This window comes from Corvus hawaiiensis, chromosome 11 (assembly GCF_020740725.1).
Source record: "Corvus hawaiiensis isolate bCorHaw1 chromosome 11, bCorHaw1.pri.cur, whole genome shotgun sequence".
Classification (NCBI taxonomy): domain Eukaryota; kingdom Metazoa; phylum Chordata; class Aves; order Passeriformes; family Corvidae; genus Corvus; species Corvus hawaiiensis.
The window spans coordinates 6,809,522-6,835,000 of NC_063223.1; the positions used below are offsets into that span (position 1 = coordinate 6,809,522).

A 25,479-nucleotide genomic window follows, 5' to 3' on the forward strand; every position below is an offset into this window, starting at 1 on the left:
CCCATTCCTTTCCTGCTTAGCCACACACCTAAAGCAGTTTCTTTACCAAGTTTCTGCTTGAAAGGAATTCCATTTACAAAGCTATCAGCTACCTGCAAACAGATGGGCATAAGGGAAGGCCTCATCCCAGCTTGGGCTCGTGTTTCACATGGAGCTCTGCAGTAACGATGGAGAAGTTAGTCACCTGCCAGCAGAGTCATTCCCATGGAATGATGATAGAGCGACCCGGAGTAAAGATGTCTGTTTGGAGAGCTGTTGACAGATTTACTGACCACCAGGTCAGACCACATTGCCCTTTCTTTTTGGTATTATGAATTACTATGCATCGAGTTTACTTATTAAATTGTTAGCAAGTTGTGTTGTACCGTGTCCCTGTAGTGTCACCAAAGTCACCCTGCCTCACCCCTTCTCCCTCCTCCCCAGCTCTGCTCCAGGAAATCCATCTCCTGCTCTTCCACAGAGTCACAACAGTGCTACCTTCCCTACATAATACTTTTCTTTAACTAGGGATGTAAATCCTTGGTCTACAGGCCTTTGGTTCAGTTTTTTCCTTAAAACATTAATGAGCTTTTTAGGTTTTTTGGAAAAAAGAAAAGCCATTAATGATGACATGGTATAAAAATGTAGCAGCTAAAGCATATGTTCTGTTGGTTTGCCTTGTCTTATAGGAACATCATTTTTGCACATCACTATTAACAATGCAAACACCCTGAAATGCTAATAGCACTAGTAAGCTTTTAATTCCATGGAATTTATTGCTTGCTGTATTTCCATGAATTTATAACGCTTTGATTCTTAAGAGCCCCATTTAATCAGTTTTGCCTGGCACAGAACATAATAAACAACTTGCTGGTGCTAAAGTGCCACATGGGGGAGGCTGCTAACAAGAAAGTTAAATGCTTCTGCCACTAGCAGTTTCTTCGCTGTATTTTTCATGAGCTGTTACTACCAGTAATGTACTTTGCTGGCTTTAGAGCAGTGGTTAAACACAGTGACAAACCAAACAGTGCTCCAGCGCTGTAAACACCCAAAGCAATGCCATTTTTGTTCAGAGCTACATTTTAAGCCAGACTTGAGACTCAGTGGCATTTTATAGTGATCAGGGATTTTCTTCTTTTTTCCAAAGGTCTCCCTTTTCTTGATAATATGGTGCTTTTAGGAATAACTAGTGAGTGGTATTGATCAAGAAAAACAGTGTGGGGAGAGAGGGAGAGAAAAAAGAATTGAAACACCTTAAAAACAGTTCTTGTTTGTTTATGCTGTTTGACCATCAAAGTACAAAAAGACTGTCCTAGTAAAAAAATAGCAGATTATCGAGTGCTTTAAAGCAGAAAATGTCATTTGAGTCTCAAAACTGCACCAACTTTGTATAATTACCCTTTTAATTATCCCCAGTGGCCCATGAAATTTGTAAAATAGAGCATTGAGAGTTTGATTTACTTACATGTTGCACTTTAGTGTTATGCTCTTAATGAATATTGTTTCGCACTAATGTCAAGCAGAGATTGCTGAGTGCTATAGAGAGGTGCACGCTGCAGAGCTGGGTATTCAGCGGGGAATTGTGGAAACTCTACCTTAAATGAAGAGTATCTATGTATCTAAAGCAATGTGCTATAATTTTTATTGCCTGAATGGAAACTATATTGATTTTATCCTCTGCATGCAAAGTAGTTTACTATATTTTCTTTATTTAATCATGCCAGAGAATGAACCATTTTTAGGGCAATTATTTGCTTTTGTGTCAGCATCTTCCTTGTTATGGAGAATAGTTACATCCTTCCTCTGAAGGACCAGAACTTGGAAGCAAGCTCTTTAATTTGCCCTTAGGACCTAACTGGTTTAGCCTCTGGTAATGGAAATAACAGCAATCAATATTTGATGTAGGGTTTCTGTGGGGTATCCAAATATCGTTTATTGCCAAGAAATTGCTGGAATAAACTTGTGGGAAATGTAATCCAAAGTGTGGCTGCAAAACCCAGCTAAATTAAACTGGCATCTTCAAAGGTGAGTGGAAACATCAGTGAACAGTAAGAGTAAAAAGAAAGCAAGCAGAGTCCGAAGGGTTAGATAATAAGATGTAATAGCTGGTGACCTCTAAATTACTGGTACGAATCTGAGCAAGGTGGGGACTCAGCAGAAAGTATTTGCATTTGAAAATGGTCATAAGATGCTTTCAAGAAATGCCTGATCCTCAGGATCTATCTGCTGACAAGTTGGGGCGATTGGATACTGTGGGTGAATGGCTCTTGGAAGGATGGGCTGCCTTCCTCTTGCCTCCCTTTCTTCTCTCACCTTTTGAATTTAACAAGTGTTACGATCACTGTCAAGTGCTGGTACGGGAGACTGGACCAGGGGTACAGCTACTTTGGCATCTCTAGGAAAGTACATGACCAGATACCTCCAGAGAAAGTGGAAAGTCTGCCGTTTTACTTTTCCTTCACAAATTTTGTTAGTGTTCTCCTGCATTTACTTCTATGACAGTGTTGGTACTTCTCTTACCTAGCTATGAGCTGGTTTCATTATTCTGCTGAACTTAGGAGATTGCAGTATGGCTTCACATTTCACAGATCACTTTTTATTGAGTAAAAACTCAGCTCTTAATTGGTTTTTCCAATTTGTGAATATTCCTGTACATTTGTCATTTATGTTTTTGATATATAAATACTGTAGTTGGAGGAAACAACAGAAAACCAATGATTTTGCAACTTTCACATAGTTCAGAGAAAATTTGAGCTTAAATCCAGCCTTTAAATGAAAGACAAAAATCTGTTTACATCCCAAGGACCAGTACTTTAGAATATAATTTTTTCTTAAAGTAAACAAAAGAATGAAGTGATTGGTGTATAGCTGAAATTGGGGAAGGCAAATTTGCGTTAATTGTTTACAGACACAAATTTCAGGGAACTGATTTCTGGAATTCTGAAATTTGAATTTATTTATATTTGAAAATATCTTGTTTAAAAGAAGCTGAAGGGAACAACCTATGAAGAGGCTAATTAAGCACTTCTGTATGACGTTGAGCACAATGGGGCTCCTTTTTTGTTTGTCCTGAGGCCCTGCAATAATAAACAAAATAACTGCTAATAATTGGGAGCCTTGGTTTGAAGCCGTGCTGACTGCAGGACACAGGCAGTGTCAGTTTTCAGTCAGTGCATCAAGGCTGACCTTGAACTCGTGTGTGCTGATAAGGGCAGTGCAATAACCCGGTCATACCCAGAGCCGGTCGTATGCTCAGCACTGCTGGTTGGCTTTGATGGTGTTTCTTTTTAACTTGTCTTGTGCCCTTCTTTGGCCAAAGGCTGGAGGCGCCAGGCTCCCCTGATGCAGAGAGTCACCTCAGCAGCAGCAGTACTACAGATCAATCACCCAGGTGCTCCTTATTCCAGGGAAGCCGTGTCCGGTTTGGCAAAGGAATACAAGAAGATAAATTAGCATAACAGAAGTGGTTATTTTGGCTCTGTTTGATTCCATGCAGTATGTTTGCTGTCTCCTCTACCACTGTGCATGGGTGCATCACTCCCTTCCGCTTGTACAGCTTTTTAAATGTGTGTGGTATCGCATCACACTCTGGCCTTAATACACCAGAAGATGGTAGAAGACAGTGTATTTGTCGGATTTTTTGCTATTGAAAGGGTTGGAAGTTTGCCTGCAAGCCAAATTGCATGGCAGGAGATTACAAAACGTTTAGTTTCCAAATCTGATTTTCTCCCTTGTGAATTTTTCTTGCTTGCTCAAAGGCAAGACTCGTCTTGACCAGCCCAGACTGAGGTGGAGCTCATAACCACGCTGGAAAGTGTCCTGTGGCTTGGAAGAGCAGCTAGCTGGAAGGAGAGCAGTTTTTCAGGAGCAGTCAGGATGCTTTCAGTTCTCACCCCATCTCTCTCCATACTCACGAGCTTTGGTGGGACATGGTGACAGCATGGTCTTGTCACTGGGTGTTCAGTGAAGGTAATAATTAGTCACGATGCTGCCCCACCACAACAGACAGTTGCAAGCTGCTGTTGCAAATCTTGCATCCAAGAGATCACCTCTGTATTTCACTTTGTGTCTAGGCATCAAAATTTGGGCAAGAGCTTATGGCACTTCCAGAGCCACTGAGTTGCTCTTGTAATCATTCTAAAAAACAAATAAAAAATCCAAGGAGAAGTGGAAAAAGGCTAAACCCCAGTATATTATCTCAGTGTTGCACTTCTGCAGTAATCTGGCATCACAGATATGGACCGAAATGTAAACTCTCACCTTAGAAGTAATGAAGAATAAGGGAAATTTCTGAAAGGCGGTTTTACTGCAGTCTAAATTGGAAGCATGAAGTGGAAGGTTAAGAAGAACACAACTCTCTGAACCTCATGGTCAGGCCCACATTTGGCCATGCAGCTGAGGAGGGGCAAGGGAGCCAAGCCAAAACTATCACAGAGAGCCCAGATCACTGTAGGCATTCTTGTTTTCAAAGTTGGTAGGAAATAGTTTTCTTAGAAAAAAATGGAATTGGTGTTCTTTTCTTTCTTACTTTAGGAGCCAGTTTTCTGATCTCCAGTTCATATTATGATCTTGTACTGGCCTCAAATTTTGGGTCTCCATTTCACTATTTTTCATGAGCTGTAGTTTGTGCATTTGCTGGCAAATTACATGTTTTTGCAACCCTGCACGCCTCTTGCTTTTAAGGAAAGAAGGGAATAAGGAAGAAAACTGTGTTATGTTGAAATGCTCTTTAGATCCCTTTGCATATGCTTTTGCATATTCTTGACCAATCTTCCTTTGTTTTAGGTGTTGGTAGCATTTTTTCTTACACTATGTACAATCATTAGCATTAACAGAGTAACAAGAGTGTAACAAGGAGAACATACTCCAGAGTGTATCCCTTAATTTCCCTCTGAAGTGGAAGGAAGTTGTCCAGTTGGCTATGTGCTGTGATTTGCCATCATTAGGACTAGTTTTTGACTCCTTGTAGGGTAGGTTAATCTGTCCTGGGGAGCCTACAGTGAATCACATTGGATTATATATGCCACAGATAGGTAGGTGCCACCTTTAAAAATGCCAGTAAGATTCTGAGGCACCTTTTCCAGCCAAGAGCAAGAGGTGCACGAGATAAAAGAACCATTTGCCCCTGCAAGAATTGTGCATTCACATGATTAGTGAGGCGTGGTATTAAATTATTTGAGCTTTGTGCATAAATATATACTGAGAGAAGCTTTGTAACCGGCGACTTTGGCTATAGTTTTCTTCTTCATGGGCCAAATGCTCTGCTGCTGATAGGGCTTAAGAGTATTTTGGTGGAGCAGCTGAAGAGCTGCTCTTCCTTGTGTGCGTGTTGCACTGTCCCACACCCAAAGAAATGCCTCCTCATGTTTTACGGGTGGACTTTGCAGCTTGATTGGAAATAGAAACACAGTAAACAGCAACTGTGTCTCAGAAATATCCCCAGCAACACAAACTGTCACTATTTCAGCTTCTCTCCAAGGCTGCTTCTTAGGGGGCTGATCTGCAGCTATATAAAAGCACGGTAACATAAGCTGCAGCACCAGCCCTGGAAAATCTTGTAGTACAGCTAACAAATATCTGCAAAACCTTGTTTGTATGTATGTGCGCTTACGTTTAAGATGCAAACTTGTATCTGAGTGTGCCCGGCTCCCCGCAGTATATAGCTGCAAAGCTATTTTGAACATCTTGGAAAAGATGGGTTTGTAGTCTGATTTTCTTTTTTTACTGTGTTTTTCTCCCCCCATGATGTTTATTAACATCTTCCCTGATGTCCAGCTACAAGGGATGGGTGCATAAAAGTTTACATGAAAATACATTTCTCTGTAAGTGCTCTCTCCCTGTGATTCTTTTTACAGCTTTAACCAAAACCAGTTTCATCCTGTTTCATCCTTTACCCCTCAAAGCTGATAGAGGGGATATTTCACTTTCATCTACAATTCACCTTGTCCTTTCCATTTTTCACTTTGGTTTGCTTGTTGATCTGCAGTAGCAGGTGTGACCAGCCATCAAAGAGCCCTGTTGGGAGCCCACTGCCAGAGAGAGCACCCTGGCTCACCCTCGGGATAGCAGGAGGCACAGCCCTGACTCCTGCTTTTCATTCCAGCTTTTTCCATTCGAGCACACCAGCACATCCAAAGTCTCCTTGCTGACCACTAGTGACTTGAAGCACTGAAACAGGAGCTTGGAGTCAAGGCCGATGATTATCTTTTCTGCTTCACTCCCTGAGCTGGGACCTGTAGCCAGGCTCTCCGGACGCGGTTCAGTGCATTCGGGGACATGCTGGACATGAAGGATTTGCCTATTTGATAAAAGAGCTGCCAGTGCCTCGGGCAGCCGGCACCTCTTTGGGCCGGTTGTGTGCTGCTCAGCAAAGAGCACAAAGAGGGCGGATGGGAATACGGAGGGAATCTCGTTAGAGTGAGACGAGGAAGATGGAAGGGCTGAGCTCCAAAGGCTGACTCTGTGTCCCTGGGGCGAAGAGAGGAGTGTGTGGGAGAGCGGTGCACCTCCATCTTCTTGCTCCTACCCCTTTTTCTTAAGGATTTTATGATGCTCTGTGAGTCTGGAGCCACACCTGCCAGCCAGCCACCTAGCAAGGGCTTTGTTGGGCACAGGACTGTGGTCAGGAGTTTATGTTCTTGTCCAACTTAAAGTTCAAGCTAATGAGGTGCTGTAATAATTATTTCAAAGCAGTTTTGGAGGAAAAGATGAATTGATTTAGTTTTACTACACAGCCATCTCCTGACCTGCCTTATTTTTTCTTCTTTAGCTCTGTCTCCTGCCAGAGCTGGAGTATGTAGGGCAGACCTGCACATCCTTAATCAAGGCAGTGAAAACTTTTGGACACAGAGATTCCAGGATCAAAAGATGGATTTGGGTCAAAGTCCTTGTTCTTTGTAGCAGTTTCTGCTGGTTGGGTTGGATATGGTTTGGTTTGGTTTGGTTTGGTTTAGTTTGACAGGGAATATCTTGAGCACCATTTCTAGGGATCTTTGCCCTGCCTCTAAAAACAGATGTACCAAACACAGCGGTAAAAACAGGCCTGACCCAGTGTTGTCTGGTTCCTTTCCTTGATGGAGTTTTACCCTCTCCAATACAAATAGTATCTTTGCAACATTGGATGTCTGAGATTCAAGATATGTTTTCAAAAATCAGTTTGATACCATGTCCTCTGGTAGCCAAACTCCATTAAAAAACAGTTTGAATGTAGCTATGTGTAAATAGAGCTGAGTCTTTCCTATCTCTTTTACTTAATCCCAGTAATGTCTGTAGGCTGGAGCTCCAGCAGGTTCTTGGGTAGTTTGGGAAGAAAAATGTGGGAGTTGTGCTAAGCCACCTGAGAAGGAATTGCAGCCAGTACAGCCAACAGCCACATTTAACCTCTGGTACGTCATCGTAACACACATTTTAGGAGTGATAATGATTATTTCTGGTACCCTAAGCAGGGAATGTGTACTGTCAGCTGTTGTGGAAACAAATCAAAAGACAGTCCTTTCCCTAACCAATGTAAAAGGAGATATTTTTCCTGCTTAATTTCTACTTAAAAGGGAAATAATTATGAAGAACTAATTTTTTTTTCTATCGTTATATTTTATTTCCCTTCACCCACCTTTCCCAGAATCTTCTGTGTAGCTAAATCCAGTAAAATAATGGCAGCTGCAAAGCTAAGAGTAAGGCCAGGAACAGGTTCCAAGTGCATATTTACAGCTGCCCTTCTCAAAGCATCCTGTTTTCTTCAACACTGAGTGTTCTCCATGAATCAGACCTTTTGGAGATAGAGGGACCTCTCTTAGGTGTCTGGGTTTAAGGAGGTTTTTGTGTTTGTGAGGATGGATGTGTGTTTCTACACAACTGGCCATCAGAATTGTGAGTTTTGTGATTCTTCTCATTATTAACATTTTGTCTTTCCTGATTATTTTGTACTACTCCTCTCCAGTGATTTATTTCTACAAGGCTTCTGTTGTGAGCCGTTAATGTCGATGGGCTCAGCCACTGCTTCCGTGTGGTGCAGAGGAGTGGGAAGAGGGTATGACTTTGCAGAAACATAGGGTTACCTCCAACCACAGAAATCAGGCTGTAAAAATGATGAATATCTCTCTTCTGCCATCCATAGATCTGACAGTTTTGTATAACTTATGAATTAAACATCTGGGAGGTGTAGATGTATTTTTTTCCCGTTTAACAGTCACCAAAACCGAGGCCGATAAGCTGTTGAATAATTTTCAGTCATCCAGTAATGTTACAGCAAGTTTTGGGAGCAGATCCCTGGATTGTCTCTCTTAACAGAAATGGCAGAATTGCCATTAGAGTTAGTGAGATCAAGGTGGCACCTGGTGCTGTGTCTTAACCGTGAGACGAACCTTCAGCTCCATGCAGAACAGACAGGACCTTTACTGCAGAGGCCTCATCGAACAGATCCCGACAAAGTAAACAGCATGACACTTAATTTATCTACCCCAGAAACATGAAGGGCTCAGTCGACCTGATGGGATCTGTGGTTCCAGGGAGTCTAGGTATTTAAAACGTGATGCTCAGCCTGCTAAGCCATCCCCTGCAGCTTTCCTTAGTGCATAAGATATGAAAAAATCTCCTGTCCTGCAAAACAGATATTAAATTGGATACTCTTTCACCCTGCCACGATAAGAAACGCAGCAGAGAGAGGCAGGAAAATGGAATGCTGCTTAGAAAGAAAATATATTTGAATCTAACATAAAAATTGGTGAGATAGGAGGATTTTCAGAGCTAGTAGCAATCCCCTCCCCAATGAGTTGCTGGAAATTCAACTCTCCCTGTAGTTTTTGCACTGGATTGTGAATAAAAATGGTTGTGATTGATGAAGCGTTTGGTGTCTCACTGTAAGTTGGTCAAGAGGGACTTCTAAATCACCCAAATGAAATATTGCATTATCATGAACGGTAACATGTAACTGTTAAGTATGCCGTTGCTTATCATAAGCTCAGGCTCCTCCGAGCTCTACCCAGCGAGAAATCTTTGTGAGCATTGGAGCAGAGAGTCTCCACACGGCCTGGCAGCACTAGGGCCTTTTCCTTTTCCGTTTCCTTCTCCGTTTCCTTTTCCGTTTCCTTCTCCGTTTCCTTTTCCATCCCCTTCCTTTCTCCTTTTCCATCCCCTTCCCTTCCCCTTTCGCCTTCCCCTTTCGCCTTCCCCTTTCGCCTTCCCCTTTCGCCTTCCCCTTTCGCCTTCCCCTTTCCCCTTCCCCTTTTCCCTTCCCCTTTTCCCTCCCCTCCCCTCCCCTCCCCTCCCCTCCCCTCCCCTCCCCTCCTCTCCCCTTTTGCCTTCCCTTCCCTTTCCCCTTCCCTTTCCCCTTCCCTTTCCCCTTCCCTTTCCCCTTTTCCCTCCCCTCCCCTCCCCTCCCCTCCCCTCCCCTCCCCTCCCCTCCCCTCCCCTCCCCTCCCCTCCCCTCCCCTCCCCTCTGAGGCAACAGCAGGAGAGTCAATTTTTGGGGTTTGAAAGGAGAAAAACGCAATGTGCCTTTGTTTGCTGAAGGCCATGGACCCATTAGTCAGGTTTGGAAAGCCCTGGCAGTGAATTACCCTCTCCTGTATGGGGCTCATTACAGAGTTGTGTTGCATATTGGGGATTTTTTTGCATAAAGCTTTTTTACCAGTGCTGTGCATGGGATGATAGGTGAGAAAACAAAGTTTATGTTTCATGGGAAACCAGCAAAATAGTATTAGAAAAAAAAGTAATTTCTACTTTCTTTGCTGGCACAAAGAAGTGGCCGATGTTGTTCCTATTAAAAAGCAAAACATTTCTAGAGTAGAGACCCACACCTCCCACAGAAAAGCCCTGCATTCACAATATGACTAAAAACCAATCCAGTTGGGCTGAAGTTTTCTATATCCAGAACTTTCCACGGAGGCCTTGGCAGCTGTTTCTCAGAAAAGGATTAGTGAAATAGATGTTGCTTGGCTGAGTGAGAACACAAAATGCCAGTTAGCCAGGCAGCCTTAGGATTTTCCATGTTTTAGGCTAAAATGTGGAAGTGGGGAGGGAGGTCACACTGAAGTCCAGCATTTTGCTTTGGATATCTGCACATCTTGATCTCGGATTGGCCAAGCTACAGGTCTCCAAAAATGCTCCAAACAGAACTAAACTCTGTAGTTCCCTGTAAAATGTAAGCAACCCTCAGTATGAGATAGGTGACATGCTCAGGCAGTCATGGTTCATTTCTCTGGCTTTCTTGTCCCTGTCTGCGTGTTTTCCTGCTTCCTGAGCTGGCCATGTCTCCTCTCTATTCAAATCAGGTGGCTTCCTGTACCCCTGCCTGCCAGCTGGGGGGCAGAGAGGAAGAGGACGAGGCTGTAGGTGGGGAATGGTGCCATCCACCTGCCTCCCACTGAAGTCTTTTACCTGCCTGTTTTCGTGTCTGTGCTCCAGCACGTGGGAGCTTGGTGACTTCTCAGAGAAGTGGTGCTCCGGGTTGCTCACCGTGGTAGATCAGTGATGTTCCTTATTTTCTTGAGTTCCCTCAGGAGTTTTGGATTCATTTTTTTTAACCAGAATTCAGACTGTGGCAGAACACTCAGCAAAAGCAGAGTTCAGTGCAAATGGCTAAAATTTGTTAAATTCACCAAAAACAAGGTAACTGGGATGGGACATGGTATGTTGGGTGGTGTTAGTGGTCACACCTGTGCAAGTATGCAAGTATCATACTTTAAAATACGAATAGTTTAATCATTGCAAAGTTAGAGGAAAGTGTTCCACGTGTGTTAGAGTCTTGGATCCTGTTGAGGTGAAGTAATACTGCAAAGGGGTTGGAGGAAGAGGAGAGAGATGAAGCTGGGCCTGCGTTGGTCCCCCCATCAATAGTAACCTTAACTCATTAACCTAAACTGAAACATTTGTTAAACTTTTATCTGAATAGGAAAGCTTCACGTTTTCTTAACAGAGCAGATTCTGTGGCTACTAATTTATTACTGTAATTTAAGAAACAGACGTCTGTCTGACATGTGCCATGTAGTTCAGTAGGTCACTAGTGACCTCATCCTTAAAATCGTTATCTTTGTAAACCATTCATTTTGCATAAAAGCTTTTATTTATAGTCAGTCATTAAAATTGGGACCTGATATTTACTTTTCTTCTGATTAGGTTAAAGAGTGAATATGAACAAAAAGTACCCTCCTGTTAGCACCAAGCAGTTTGCAAAGTGTGCTATTCATATCCAGCATTTCTAAAGGAATTCTGTTGAACCATTATAGGCTTAAATGGGGTTAGTTAATGCATTTGGTTTTTTCACTGCTAAGACTTGATTCATGTCACAAGGGGTATATTTTATTTGGTTTTGGTTCCTTATAGATTCTTGTCCTCACTGCTGAGCAGGTGGAGCCTGTGGTTTGTACTGGAAGTGTTAGACTTGCAGAGAAGTGCTGTGTTACAGGATGAGGAGACTGCTGGGCGGCTTGGTGGGTCTCCTCCTTTGCCCTGAGGTTACAGTAGCAGGAGGACCAAGACAGTCCAGGTTCTTGTCTATGTGTGAGCGTTTTGCAGGGCCAAATTCTGAATCATCCCGTTGCCCAGCCCCTGATGTGATGAGCATTTGACCCAAGGCAGGGGGAAGCACTCCTTGATTGCATCTCTCTAGAGCATGAGACATTGTAAGCGACAAATGAGGTCCCCAAAGGATGCCCTGAGTTGCACTGTAGGGATGTCATCACCCAACAGCCTGCGATCTGCTGGCCATGGCTTACAGGGCAACACAGCCCTAAAGGGCCAGACACAGTGGTCCCCTTCAAGGATCAAGTTCTTGGGATGTCCATGAACTCTTCTCCCACGTTTCCTCATCCTCCTGTTGTGCCTTACCCTTGATATCAAAGGTCATGCTTAATCTTATACTCTGTGAGTGCTTAAAAATACTGAACATGAGTGCTGGTAACTTTTCCATGCCAGTTTTCTCCATGGAAGCTCCAAGGTGGTATGGGGTTGCCCCCAGCCCAGGAAGATGGGCTGGGCAGGATCAGAACCCTCTCCAAGGGAGTCCAGGGGCTTCTTGCTGGGCTGGAGAATGCATGAGGCGAGAGAAGAACCCTTCAAAATTGAGTGGTGGTTTAATAACTGTAATGAAAATGATTTTTGACCAAAAATTATGTATTATCAGTTGGCTGAACTGCACAGCATACTCTCTTAAATATTAGATAGAGCTGGGTTGTTTTTTTTTCCCCAGATCTTACTGCTAAGATCACTGGCCCATTTCAATTTTTATTGAAACAAATAAACCCAATAAAAACACTTATGCTGAGAGCTGAAGCTCCACAATAGAAAAAAAAAAAATTACTCTGTATTGAATTTATTGATTTATTTATTTACTCCAACTGGAAAATTGAGTATTGTGTTAATGTATTTTATAAGAATCACAGTGCTCGATGAAATGGCTAATTTATTTTAGCGTATACATAAATAGCTAGCAATTTTCAGTGAGACAGGCTAATGAAAATGATGCCATGAAATTGTCTATACTATGAGGAGTGATGGAGTCAAGTTATTATTGGTTGAGTGCTGCGACGTAGTGAACTGGCCATCATGTCTTTGAACTTTTGAACTGCTACTTGGTCGTGTGATTTATTGATTTTGGTATCAGCATGTTAACTTTTTATTTTTGTTGTGGGGGGTCGCACAAGCAGCACGGATGAGTAACGCTCTGTGTAATTTCATAGATGTTTAGGTTAAACAAGATGGTTGAAAAATTTAAAGCATGTTAACGGAGCAGGGTTACACCATGTGGAAAGGCAGAGAGATGCTTGTAGGTACCATTAGATGTCAACACTGATGTTCTGATTGCTGCGGATTAGCCGAATACAAGCGAACTTGGCAGGGTAAGTGTGCATCATATTTGTCAGAGAAACATTGCCTTTGTTCTAAATTAAGTATGTGATCTCATAGCAACTTTGTTTGCCTATCTACCTTCAACCTCTCCTCGTGCTGTATCTTATCACAGTGGTGCCTGGTACGGGCAGAGCATCCACTGTCAGCCCTTCCCAGAGGCGCACTCCATGTTGCCGGCTGTTGCTCGACGGAGGATGCTCACTGGTGGTGCGAACAGCTCAACAGCTCGTGTTGGACTGTTGCACCAGAGAGCTGCCCCCATCTGCCGTCACCCAGACGTGTAAACTTGTTTTATCTTCTAGCTGTGATCCCCTTGCAGGCTGGCTGTAGTGCTGAGCCTCAGCATGCAGCACTCGCCAGCGGCTGCCTCATCCCTCGGTGCAAGGAGATGCTACACTTGTTGTTCTTGGTGGTTTGCTTAGGACGTGGAATTCAGGCACTAAAATAATATTGTTTGATTTACAGTGTTTTCTTGCTTCAGAACTTTTCTCTTGACTGTGCTGGTAGGGGACTCTTTGCATGGCGGCTGCTCTGAGTTCTGTTTCTGATTAAACCGACTAACTTGACACCTGCATTTTACAATTTGCTTAAAGTGCTTTATCCTGTAAAAGCAGCAATTTCAAAGCTTTAAAGCCAGCAGACTTGCAGGGGTTTGCACAACTTAGCTCATCCCACCAGTTCGCTGCGATTGTGCAAAACACGACTGGACTTTTCTAATCTACTTGACCCCTGCTTTCAAAATTGCAGTTTTAGTGTCTGTCCTTCCCGTCCCCACTAACCCCCTTGTTCTGTTGTTGGTCTTGGCAATGCATGCAAGCGTTACTGTATTTTTTTGCCCCAATTATTAAACTGGCATGTCTTTATTTGGATATTAAAAGTGCTCCCCCCCCCCCCCCCCCCTTTGCCCACTGCGACCCAAAGCATTTCCAGCAGCCTCGCAGTGAGCAATTCGGACGCTGGTACCACTTGCCTCTCCCCCTCATCCCCCTTTGCCCTCCTCGTTATTTTAATTTTTTTAAATATATATATATATTTTTAAGAGATGGGCTGTTTAAGCCAGAAAACAAAACTGGTGGGAAAAGGCTAAAAACAGGACTGACACCAACACCATTAGCGGGGGGGGGGGGGGGGTGGGGGGGGGGGAGAGGAAAAAAAAAATTCCATTTCATTGCAACTCTGTTATTGTTTACTTTGCCATACACATCCTAATATGGTTACCTCCCTGTCAAAGCGGCCGAGCCGGGCTGAGGGGCCCCCTCGGGGAGACGCTTCCAACTGCTGCTCAGACAATAAGAAACAAACGGCGCAACTCCACAAAAGGGCTGCCCGGAAAATAAGTGTCAAATAAATCCTGCCGAACTCTTCCTTCCCGGCACCCGGGCCCCGCCGTGTGTAACCTGCGCGGTGCCCGGCGGGGCTGGGGGGCGGCTCCCGCGGATCCCCCCGCGGCCGGGGCCGGACGGGGCGCGGCGGGAGCGCTCCGCGGTCGCGCAGCGCTGCCAGGTGGTGCCGCCGGCCGAGCCCCCCGGGCCGCCCCGCGCCGCGGCCGCGGCGGCGGCTCCCGGCGCGGAGCCGCTTCTTATCTGCAGCGCCAGAACAAAGGTAGGTTGTTCAACTCCGCGCTCCGGGGGAGGGACAAGTTATTTTTGGAGGGTTGTCTTCCCGGTGCATGACTGGTTGACCTAAAAGGAGAAGGGAGAGGGGAAAAGAAAAAAAAAAAAAAAGAGGGGGGGGGGGGGGGGGGGGGAAAAAGCCCAGCACCGCCACCCCACCGGCACAGCGCGGGGTGGGCAGGGGAGCAGCGCGGCGCGGCGTAGTTTTATTTTTATGCAACTTAAAGAAGCCGGATTCCCCCCCCCCCTTTCCCTCCCCCTATAAAATGCCCAGCTATTTCTAGAAAATTTGCGTTGCTGAAATACTTTAATCTGTGTGCTCTATTTTATTCCTTTAAATATTGGGTTTTCTCCCTTTTTTTTTTTTTTTTTTTTGCGTTTGTGATTTTATGAGCACATATTCCTCTTAGCGGCTATGAATTTCTATGAATTCTAAATAAGCTTTTCTAGGGATGAAACGTGCGGGGTATTTTTACACGAGGATTTCAACTTTTCGGTTGACATAATCGGAAGGTACCACAGCCTTTTCTACAACTGTTCAAGTGCTTCCCTGCCCTGCAAGGAGTTATCACATTGCTTAAACCAGCCCTTTATGCCATCATTTTTCTTTTTTTAAATTCTTTTTTAAGCCTATATGTTGCTCAGCTTCAGTGGATGCTTTTCGTCTCCTCCAAAATGAGACGCTCTCAGGTTTTGCTGTGCTTCTCGGTTTGTTTTGAACACGTAGGAAAATATTAATACAGAGCAGTAAAAAAGAAACAGTGATGCGTCTTCCGTTCAGGGGAGTCGGCAAACCTGTCCACTTCTGTGCCGGGAAGTACAGAGAGCAAATCCATAATTCAGTGCAGGAGCAGATGAATTCACGGCGATGCATAGGATGGGTATTATGTAACTTAATAAGAAATGTGGTTTTGATCGTAGGAGCGGACACTGTGCATGTAGGTATAAATATCAAATCTAGGTAAGTCTGTGGAAGAGCACTTTTCTTCCAGCCTGCATTAAGCAGCGTTGTCTTCAATCCCTAATTCTTAGGGGATTTTTGGGAGGGAAGCAGCTTCTTCCTAAATTGAGTATAATTCAAAAAATCTTTTAAATACCTGTTGTGTACTTGGTTGCTTAATTGGCTCTCCTTCTTCCTGTCTCTGCTGCCTGCTTTCCCCAGTTATTAGGGGATCTCTAGATTTATTTTTTTTTAGGAAGTCTCAGTTCGAGAGCAAACCTGGATAGCAAAGCTGTTCTTCTCTTTTTTTCTTTTTTTCCTTCCCCCCTCCCCCCCCCCACTAAAATATTATTTCTCACATATTACTGGAGATTTCTTTTCTCTGCCTTTTATTTATTTTTCTCTTTAGCTGTGCAGGCTGACCTGTGCTAATCAGAAGCTCTTTTTAAAATACAAGACCAAGTCAGATAATGTAAATAAACTTTTGTACCCCCAAACTTTTATCCTATAAAACTAGGATGGATTTTTCTTCAAAAAAAGACATTGCAACTCACTAATGGTAAACACAAATAGATGTGTTTTGTAAAATCAAAGGGTGTCTTTTTAAACACATTTCTAGTTTTTGCTTTTTGGGCCTTGTAGGGGATGATAGGAATTAGTAGCCTTTAATTAGACGTGGAGATATTCACATTTTACAGGGATTTATGTTAGAACATGGAATGGCGGGTGGCTTGTTTCCTCATTATGAATACTCCCTGCACATAATGAGGTTCATCATTAGTTGATGGAGTGAATTTGCCCTAGCTCTACCTTGAAAGGCACATAATTTACATACTACTTCAGAGCTTAGGCTTTAATGGATTCCTCGATGAATAAAATGAAAAGCTACTTTCTTTAAATTTTTGAACAGTGTTTTGATAATACGGATTTAATAAGACATTCAATTTCCTTGTTAAGTATATTTGAAAGTGCATTCCCAATTTTAGCACAAAATATACTTCCCTATGTTGCTTCCTATAATATTGGGTAATACGCAAGCAAATATGTACCAGTGTAAACATTTTTGGGGACGTAGAGGGATTATTTTACCATATGTGAGGTGACACCGTGCTCCTTTGGCCTGGTCTCCAAACACTGTAGAGCTCACCTGCTCTGTTAAAATACCACAGAGCAGACCTGCTCCCCTGTTAAAGCTCGTTCTGCCTGAGGAGTGTTTTAACTGTGTATTTGCTGTGTACATTTGAAGTGATGGATCTTTGGAAATGTGTTGCTGGCTGCCAGGCTGACAGTGACAAACCCTCCAGTCCCACCTCCCTATTTATTTTAATGAGACGAGAACAGCAAAAACTTCTCTGGTGCAGTTCCACCTCTGGAACTGCTGCGTAGATGTGATTAGATTAGAGTAAATTGAATTGTAGGCTGCCTGATGTGTTATCATGTCATCAGCTTACTCCAGCCCTGGTCTACAGGGTAGAGTTAGCGAGACGTCCTCATCTTCTTCCTCCTCCTCCTCCTCTTCCTCCCTCGGTGTGTGGGTGGGGACTGTGTGGTGTGTGTCCTGTGCATGGGGCAGGCTGGGCATGGCCAGCACCTCTCCCCACTGACACTTGCCAGTGTGGTGGTGGAGTTGAGAGGCAAAAAATACGAAGCGAAGGCTTGTTTTGATAGAATGTTTTATTACCTGAAAACGATGAGCATATATTAACATTAATAGAATAGTCTGTGTCATTCTTTTTTAGGCAATTTACCTCTGCCACAGACCTGTCTGCTTCAAAATCTTTCTCTGTTCTAAAACATATATTTGTTTAGGGAGTTTTCATTGAAGTGTACATGACAATTACAGCTGTTCATTAACAAAATTGGGTATTTGTTTTAAACTTTAACCAATCACTTTGATATGCTAATTATGGTGTAATTTAATTTGAGCCCTGTAATGATGATGCCGTTATTATGGACATAAATGATGCAGTTAAGCTGAGAGTAATCTCATTTGCATACTGTACATGCCAGTAAATTAAGCCCTTTCTTCGACTGCTTCAGCTTTAATTTTCCACTTCTTTTCACACAGCGCCTTTTCAGCCAGTCTCTTATAAGCCCACTTTGTAATAGTGCTGATGACTGTTTGATGTGGAGAGTTGCTGCACCACAATAATGCAAGACACAAGATGTAACATTTAAAGGATTCATTATCTTACTGAGTGTTGCTTTAAGAAGCTGGGATTAACAAGGGTGGAAGTGTCCTCTCCGTTGAGCCATGTGGGTCTTCCCAGAAACAAATGCAATCTTTATTTTTCCCCCCTTTCTCTTGGTGTACCCTAATAGTGAAAGGGTTTCAGTAAGGCCTCATGGTATTTCTCAGGAATGAACTAAGACACTATCAGAGCTCTATAGTACAACATTTGACCTTCTCTGTAGGATATTCTGTGATGCTCCACTGTTGCAGAAAAGTTATTGGATACAATTTGCAATATAATAGAGATGTGAGATACCAGATTATTTCTCATATTGGGTTTGTGGGCTCCAGATCTACCTGTGTGACATGTAGCAATGCAGAACTGAAGTCTGTGTGAGTTTGGTTGTTTTCTATTTATTTGCCAGTTTCTCCTTTCATGGCCCTTACATTAGTTGACCTTAATATCAGGTTAATTGCGAATTCAAATTTTAAAAAATGTTGTTGCACCTGCTGATATTAGTGAAAACTTGGGTTTTGAAAGGAGAAAAATCACCAACACCAAACAAAAATGAACTGCGTAAGTGCTGACTTCAATAGTTAATCTTTTCCAATTTACCATGTTGTCATTGAGCTGAAGTATTCTCATAACACTGTGGCGTACAAAGAAATCATGTGAAATAAACAGGGCTCTTTTTATAGCTGCTTACTATTATGGTTAGATATTTTCATGGTTTAATACCTCTGGAAGTAAAGCCTGTCTCAAATTTTTCGCAGCAGTTGGCCTCTCAGACAGCCATTGTTGTGTGGGTAACCAAGTTAACTAAAGATCATTATTAAAACCTCACAATCCTTTCCTTACACAGGGTCCCATGACCAAAAATAGCTTGTGCAGTTGCCCACAAACATGCAAGTTAATAACTTCCTGGGTGAACAGTGTAAAAGCTGCTGATTTCCAAGGCATGCACGTCACCCCGGCCTCCACCCCTTCAAGGTGTGCAGCAAACAGATGGGAGGGTCCGCACTCAACGCCTGTCCAGCATTTAATGGGACTGCAGTTTTTATAGCTGTCACCTACACTTGGTTTCAGTTCTGCATTTCTCATATGCCATCTTGTTTTCCAGCAGCTCTTCCACGGTAGCCTGGCCATGCACAAGCACTGGCTGGGGCCGTGCTGCGGCGAAGTGCTGCCTGGTGGCAGTCTGACTGCCCTGTTGAACCTGTACCCCCTGTTTCTGGTTCAAAACCCCAGGAATCACTCCCAACAAGCCCACCGCTCCAGCCACCAACTGCACTGACATGTAGGATTTCAGTTCTCCTTGTACACATCTTCTTCTCATGGCTGGTGTGAGGAAGACCATCCAAGGAGATGTGTACGAACAGGGAGCAGAGTGTGGGTCTTGGCTTTCACAGAGCCTTTGCTTTTCACCCATAACACCAAAGCTAAGAAGGTGACATCTACTAGCTACTTCTCCAGGGTGGACTACATCAATGTGCAGTGTCAAATCCTGGGGTCTGCTCTGAAGCAAAATATGTCCCAAAAAGGAAAGGCCTCCCCAGTGCCTTTTCTGACATTGTAGACATGGGGTTCATTCATGAGTGCACCAGGCAAAATCCAGCAGCTACTCCCTTTGTGCTTAGAGCCCAGAGCTGCTCAGGTTGCTGATGAAATTGGGTACAGGCTGACTCCACCCAGGGCACAGGTACAGAAGGAGTTTCTCACAGCACAGGGCGATGCAGACTCTCCCCAGAAACTCTGTAAAGTCTGAAATTCTCTAGAATAATGTTGGAAAAATTTGGCCTTTAAAGCTCATGAAAAAGAGTTTGTGATTTTGTCTATTTTAGCAGTACTCTTGGCTCAACCCTTTGTCTTCCCCCTAAAGTTAATAAAGTTAATGTATGTGTTGCTTTAGAATGTCATTGGCTGCAAAGGATGTGTCATGTCTTCAGCTGCTGTAGGAATGAGTATGCTGAGCATCTCTCTCTTGGGTCATGGAGGGATTTCTGTCCCAAGCAGACAGTGCCACTAGGACGGACTGTGAGTTGGGCTGAGAGACTCTCTTTTGGTGCTTGTTAGTGTTTTATGGATGTAATGATGCTGCAGTGTGCTTTGCAGAACTTCAGTGTTAATCTTCTTGGGAGGTAAAAATACTTCTTCCAAAATGATTTCAATACCTTGCCCTTAAAGAAATCATGCTGTAAGAGTTGTCTTCACAAAAGAGGTTTCAGGCATAGTTTTTCCTATTCTCTTTGTCCTAATGAAACACATATCCTTCCTCCCCTCACAGGACCTTTTGAGTTTATTCTGGATAAAGAAATCAATTTATGAAGCTTTTCCCTTTATCATCCTCCCTCTTTAATCTGATCCTGGATTGCAATTTTCAGTAAGTTTCTCCTGCCACACTTTCCAACATACAAACCTTTTCAACCCAATCAGGTGGGAAATTAAAAGCTATACCAGTTCTGATGATGTACTGTGCAGCCCTGTTTGAGCATTTCTGTGTAATTCCGGATTGCTGGGTTTAAAGAAGTTTTTCACCCTAGGTAATGGTAGCTCTCTGCAGAAAGTTATTTCAAGGAGTTTTGAGCTTTGTGGGAGATGGATTTCTCTTTTTCCAGCTTTGTTTACAAACTGCTTTGTTCTTACCCTTTTCCAGCAAAACGAGTGTTTCTTTACAGAAATACTTGTGGTTGAGAGCAAAGCCACTGAACCTGTCTCTAGAATTATAACTACAACAGATTAAAGAGTAATTTATCATATGTTAATATACGTACCCCATCAAAGTCATGGGCATCAACACATAGAAACAAAAATAGACCTCTGATCTCTATCTCTGTAATGTTTTTCAGCATCAAATCTGCTATTAGTATCTGGAGAAAAAGCTCTAGGAATCTGTGGTTGTGTTTACCAGTAGCTAAGGAGAACAGTTCTGTCACTGAAATTACCCCAAGTGCCAAAGCTGCTGCCTTTTCCATGTTTGACTGAACCAACTTGACTTCAAGTTTCAAAGTGTGAAGATTCCCTGTTCCCACACTTGTCAGTTTTGTTCTTATTTGTAAACACATCTGATCGTGGCTGTAGATGGTGCATAGGTATCTGTGATGAGGAGCTTGGGAAGCACCTTGCTTTTCCTGCACGAGGGAGCCTCCTACAGCTGTTCCCAACGGCAGGTGACTGGCTCACCTGGAGAGCATCCTGAAAAGGGGGGTGTTTTGGAAGTCCAGGTGAATCTGCCTGTTGCTGCTGGTCCTGAGTGAACACAAGCTAGTGACAGCCAAGTAGCTGTTAGGGTTTCTTTAATCTGTAAGCCTTTGGTTCTTCTGGCTGCATGTACCCTCTTCCAGCAGCAGTTTTTCCTGTGACTGGAGAATGTGAGCCCTGTTCCAGCAGCAGTTTTTCCTGTGACTGGAGGATGTGAATATCTGTCTAAGCTGGCTGAATGGACAAAGCAGTGTGATGGAAACACATAGAACGAACATGCTTCAAGCAGGACAGTGAAGTCTCTCAAGCAAATCTGTTAGAGAAAGGATTTGCTATAAAGCACACGGTTCAGCCCCCTCCCTTGCTCCTGTTATCCCTATACCACGTGGGGGCTATAGGGAGTAGCAATGTAGGTAGGAACACCCTGGTGTGTCACCAGCTCTTCCCTGTGACATGTGCCTGCTTTAGGTACAAGTCTTCTGCTCTGGCTGTGCTGAATTTGACTTTATGTTGGCTTTTCATCCAAATAAAACACTTACTTTAAGGATGGTCTTTCAAAAGACCATGTTCTTTTTTCCAGATAACTGCAAATTCTTGAGCTGGGCTATTTAGGTAGTTTCCCAAGACCATCACTTTGAGGAAGATGAAAGAAAAAAATCTGCTTTCAGGTGCGTGGCCTAAATCAAAAGCAGCTCCGTTTGAGTTCTCTGAAGTTTATCAGGGTTTTACCATTATTAACAGCCATATAGCCCCAGGCAATGGTCCTCTGTCCTACATGGGGGGAGAGCAGTATCTTCTGGCCCTGTGCTTCTTTGCTGCAGGGTAACAGTGTGCAAGGGGCAGCCAAAAGCAAGGAGGGCTCCAACAGCTGTGTGCTTGGTAGCACGGCCAGAGCTGTCTGAGATGGGAAAGCCAGTCTGGTCTTGTGCGAGAGAGCCTGACCTGGAGGCAGCCTGCCAGCTGGGGAGACTCTCCTGTGTCTCTGCAAACTCTTGGACTTTGGGAGGAACAGCAAGGCTGTGCATGAAGAGTTTCCTAGGCTTCACACTGGGGTAATGCTTGCAGAGTATGATAGGCAAACCTTAGGGACCCACAGTGCAGCTCTTCAGCTGTGGGATATTTCACATGTTTGTTGGTATCTCCTTTGGCAAAGGCAAGATTGAATCAGGGTGGGTGTGCTACAGGCTTGATGAGGGAAGGCAATACTAAGGAATGAATATTGCTTTTACTATGAAACAAATATAAAAAGGAAGAATGAAATGATAATAACCTAAATTGGTGCCAAATGTATGGGATTCCATGTGTGTGCAGTAAAGGGAAACCCAGCTCCTGTAGTTTTCCCTTGGAAAATAATTTGTTCTGTATTTAGAACCTATGTGCTGGATGATCATATAAATGTGGTTAAATGGCACAGGATTCTGATCAAAGGAGCAATTACAAGTAATAAAATAGGAAATACAATTATTGCTACCATTTTGGATCTTATAGCCAGGGAGAATCCTAGCTGCTAGGTGAAGAAAAAACCATAACATGAAGAGAAGAAAATAAGAAACCCCCCAGATTTCAGCTTACTGGGCTCTATAAAAAGAGTGTTGAAAAGTAAAGCTACATTTCCTAGAATCTCGGAATTCCCAAATAATTATCAGGGGAGAGTTGTGAGGAACTTAATTGTTGGCTGAGCTGAGTTAGAGCAGAAACTGAATTACCAACTTCCACACAGGAAAATGTACCAAAGTCGGAGCTGTGGCTGGGTTATTTTCACCAAATGTCCAGCACATATGCTGCGCTTGCTTTTATTGTTCACCGTTATGGTGTCATGTCTCGCTAGATTGTGCTTTGCTACACACCTCCACCCCCTAACAAACTGGCCCTATATGTGCATGTAGGCAGAATATAGGGAATTAAGCTGTGTGACAGTGAACTTCTGGGGGTTTTTATATGCTTGACAAATGTTTCTTAAACATGGTATAAATACATTGTACAGAAGAATTCAAGTGTTTTGAGGGGCACGTTTTACTCCCAAAAGAAATGTGTGTATTTTGGCTTCGTATTTCTCTGTGTTTTTTCTTATCCCCTAAAAGAAATATTTAGTATTTTAAAGGCACCTCTGTTTAGATAATACAGGTTTGGACAGTATTCTCCTCTGTATGTTGTAGAGTTCCTGCCGACACGCCTGGACAAACCTCACCACCTAAAACCCTCAGGCCAGATTTTGGCATTTGGTGTCCTCAGAGGGAGGGATTGTAGCTGTTAATCCTGTAATAGTCAGATTCTTCAAGGTAGCATCTTCTGTCCTCCCACGGGTTAGATTCTCGGTTTTACCTGACAGCCTGAATATTTCTCTTCAAAGGGAACGTAAACCCTTCTGCAAGCTGGGCTCACCCTCGCTTCCCCTCGCCAGGTCTTGCCTGGGCACTTCTCTTGTTCCTCGGCCCTTTTGCCATAGCCATTTTCTTCCTTCCTGGTTCCTTGGAGAAAATACACTGTATTTGTAAGGGCCTGTCCCTGCTGAGCCCATTTCCGGGGGTCTGCCTGCCTTGCTAAAGAGGCCTCTCCAGAAGAAAGGCAAGGGCATCTGGGCTGATCCCATCACTCTTCAAGACCGTGAGGTCATGCATTTGGTCCCCTTGCAGAAATGCCAAAGCCTATTTAGAGTCAGACATGTAAATACTCTGGTCAAAAATAATAATTAAAAAAACAATCTTGTGGCTGAGTTCTTTGGAGGAATGGGAATGTCAGCTGGCATTGGCTCTCACCTGTTTTGATAAGGCACTGCATTTTCAGCGGGTGTTTGTAAGCTCCAGATACTTGAGATGAAAATAGCTTCCTCATCCTGTTCCCTTGCCGCGGGTGGGCGAGTGGCTCAGAGGCACAGCAAGGGACATGGGTGCCTTATCCCAGCTCCTTGTCTTTTCCAGTCACGCTAGCTGGGTTGTTTGGAACCAGTAAATGCTTCACTGCACACTTGGTCCCGTTACACCCATCCCTGTGTTAAACTCTGCCATGGAGGGGGGCTCTGGCCTCCCTGTGCCCTACAAGCTCCAGCAGTAACAGCTCATCTACTTTTGGAGCTGTTGTAAGCCCTAATTTTAACTGGTCATTGTGAGGCACTTGGTACCCCTCAGATATGTGGACCCTAAGAAATGCTAGGAGCTTTTGTGTTTCTCCTGCAGGGTCGAAGCTCTCCTTGCCCCCGTTCAGCAGATGCTCCGTGGAGTGGCACTGCACCTGGAGGCTGGGTAATGCTCTCAGGTGAACTTCACTCACATGAGAGGCTTTGATAGAACACCCGCTCCAGAAAACTGCAGGAAAAGTGGTTTCATTAGTGTTTGGGGTGGAAATATGCTGTAGATTAATCCTCTTTGGAAAGAGATTAAGAAATGTTCTCTCCTCCTCCCTTCTCATGTAAGAGTAGGTAATGTTTATTCTTTCTTTATTAACTACAGACGTCAGAGAAAAAGGGTTGTTGCCCTTTGATTTTATTTACAAGGCAAAAGTGAAAACTTGTTTGATCATATCATGGCTGTTTAGCTTCAGCGTAAGAGTGGAAGGGAACCTGTTTCCAACTCCTATCATGTCTAAATATAATTCTTCTTCTGTTTAGTTATCTCTGAATTTTAAATGCTGCATCCTTGGCCTTACTTATTTGTCAGGTTGAGTGAAATTGCTTCATGCTCTGCTTACGGAAATAAGCTATTTAAAATGAAATTGTCTCCGAGAACTAAGGAATTTTTGTGGGTGTCAAATTTGGAGTCCTGATTTCCACAGAAATTATCCATTGTGAAGCAAAAGCTGTTCTGAAAACTTGGGTTTGCTTTTCAGTGAGGCAGGAGGAGACCTGGGGCTTGATAACTCCTGTTAGTGGTTGTGTTCTGGGGCCAGACAGGTTTTTTTTTTCCTTGTTTCTTGCAGACCTAAGGTATAACTTGATAGAAGCAGAGAATTGCTCATGTGGGTTTTGGCTGTGTGCATCCAGCACACTTGCCTGGGCCACCTATGCCCAAAGTTGCCCATGATGCTCAGCTGGGAAAGCAAAGACCTCCAGCAGATGTATGCCCTGCTGTAGTGATGCCAGTCATGGAAGCACTCCTTTTTCAGGAATCTCTTTGAAAATGTCACTTGTTAATAGAATAAGTGAGTAGTTTTCAGCTGCCCACTGATCACTGCTAAGAGAGTCAGTTCTGACAGTTTGTGCGTGTGTCAGTTGTGGGTTTATTTGGTGCTGGGTTGTATTCTTTGTGACACCATTTCAGTATAAATCGTAGACGTGGCTGTGGGAGTGCAGCAGCAAACATTCAGGTGTTGAACAGCAGTGATTCTTCAAAGAATAAAACCACCACCAGGGCATTCTCTCCTCAGGCAGATGGGATGGAGGGCTGACCTTACATCCAGGAGATGCTGTGTGCATTCCTGTGCATTTTGGTGTGCAGGTTCAGCTTTGCTGGCACCACAAGGGTTCCTCTCAACCACTTACCCTGGCAGATCCCTGTGTTTACTGTCCTAGAGGTATGTTCAGAGAAAAACACAAAAGTTGGCTACTCTGGAGACTGCTGTGTTTCCTTAGACCTATTAAACCCTCGAACTGCACAGTGCCCAACTTGAGAGCCTGGAGGCTCCACCCCTTTCTAATGGGTTCAGCTTTTGCCTGTGGCACTTTGTGCTCTTAAGCATTGATCTCTCTTACACCTGAAAGAATTTCAAACTGCTTAGGAAGCTTTAATTCAGTGCGGTA

At 43.6% G+C, this 25,479-nt stretch overlaps 1 protein-coding gene across 15 annotated transcripts in view; it reads left to right on the forward strand.

The window, feature by feature from the left end:
* FOXP1 (forkhead box P1) overlaps positions 1-25,479 on the forward strand; it is a 383,585-nt gene that overhangs the window by 171,769 nt on the left and 186,337 nt on the right. The window contains exon 1 of one of the 15 annotated variants that reach the window (XM_048315191.1): positions 14,406-14,424. The exons of the other annotated variants lie outside the window; for them this stretch is intronic. The gene's annotated coding sequence lies outside the window, so the exon portion shown is untranslated. Of the gene's footprint in view, positions 1-14,405; positions 14,425-25,479 lie in introns of those variants that run through there. 15 annotated transcript variants of the gene reach the window in all.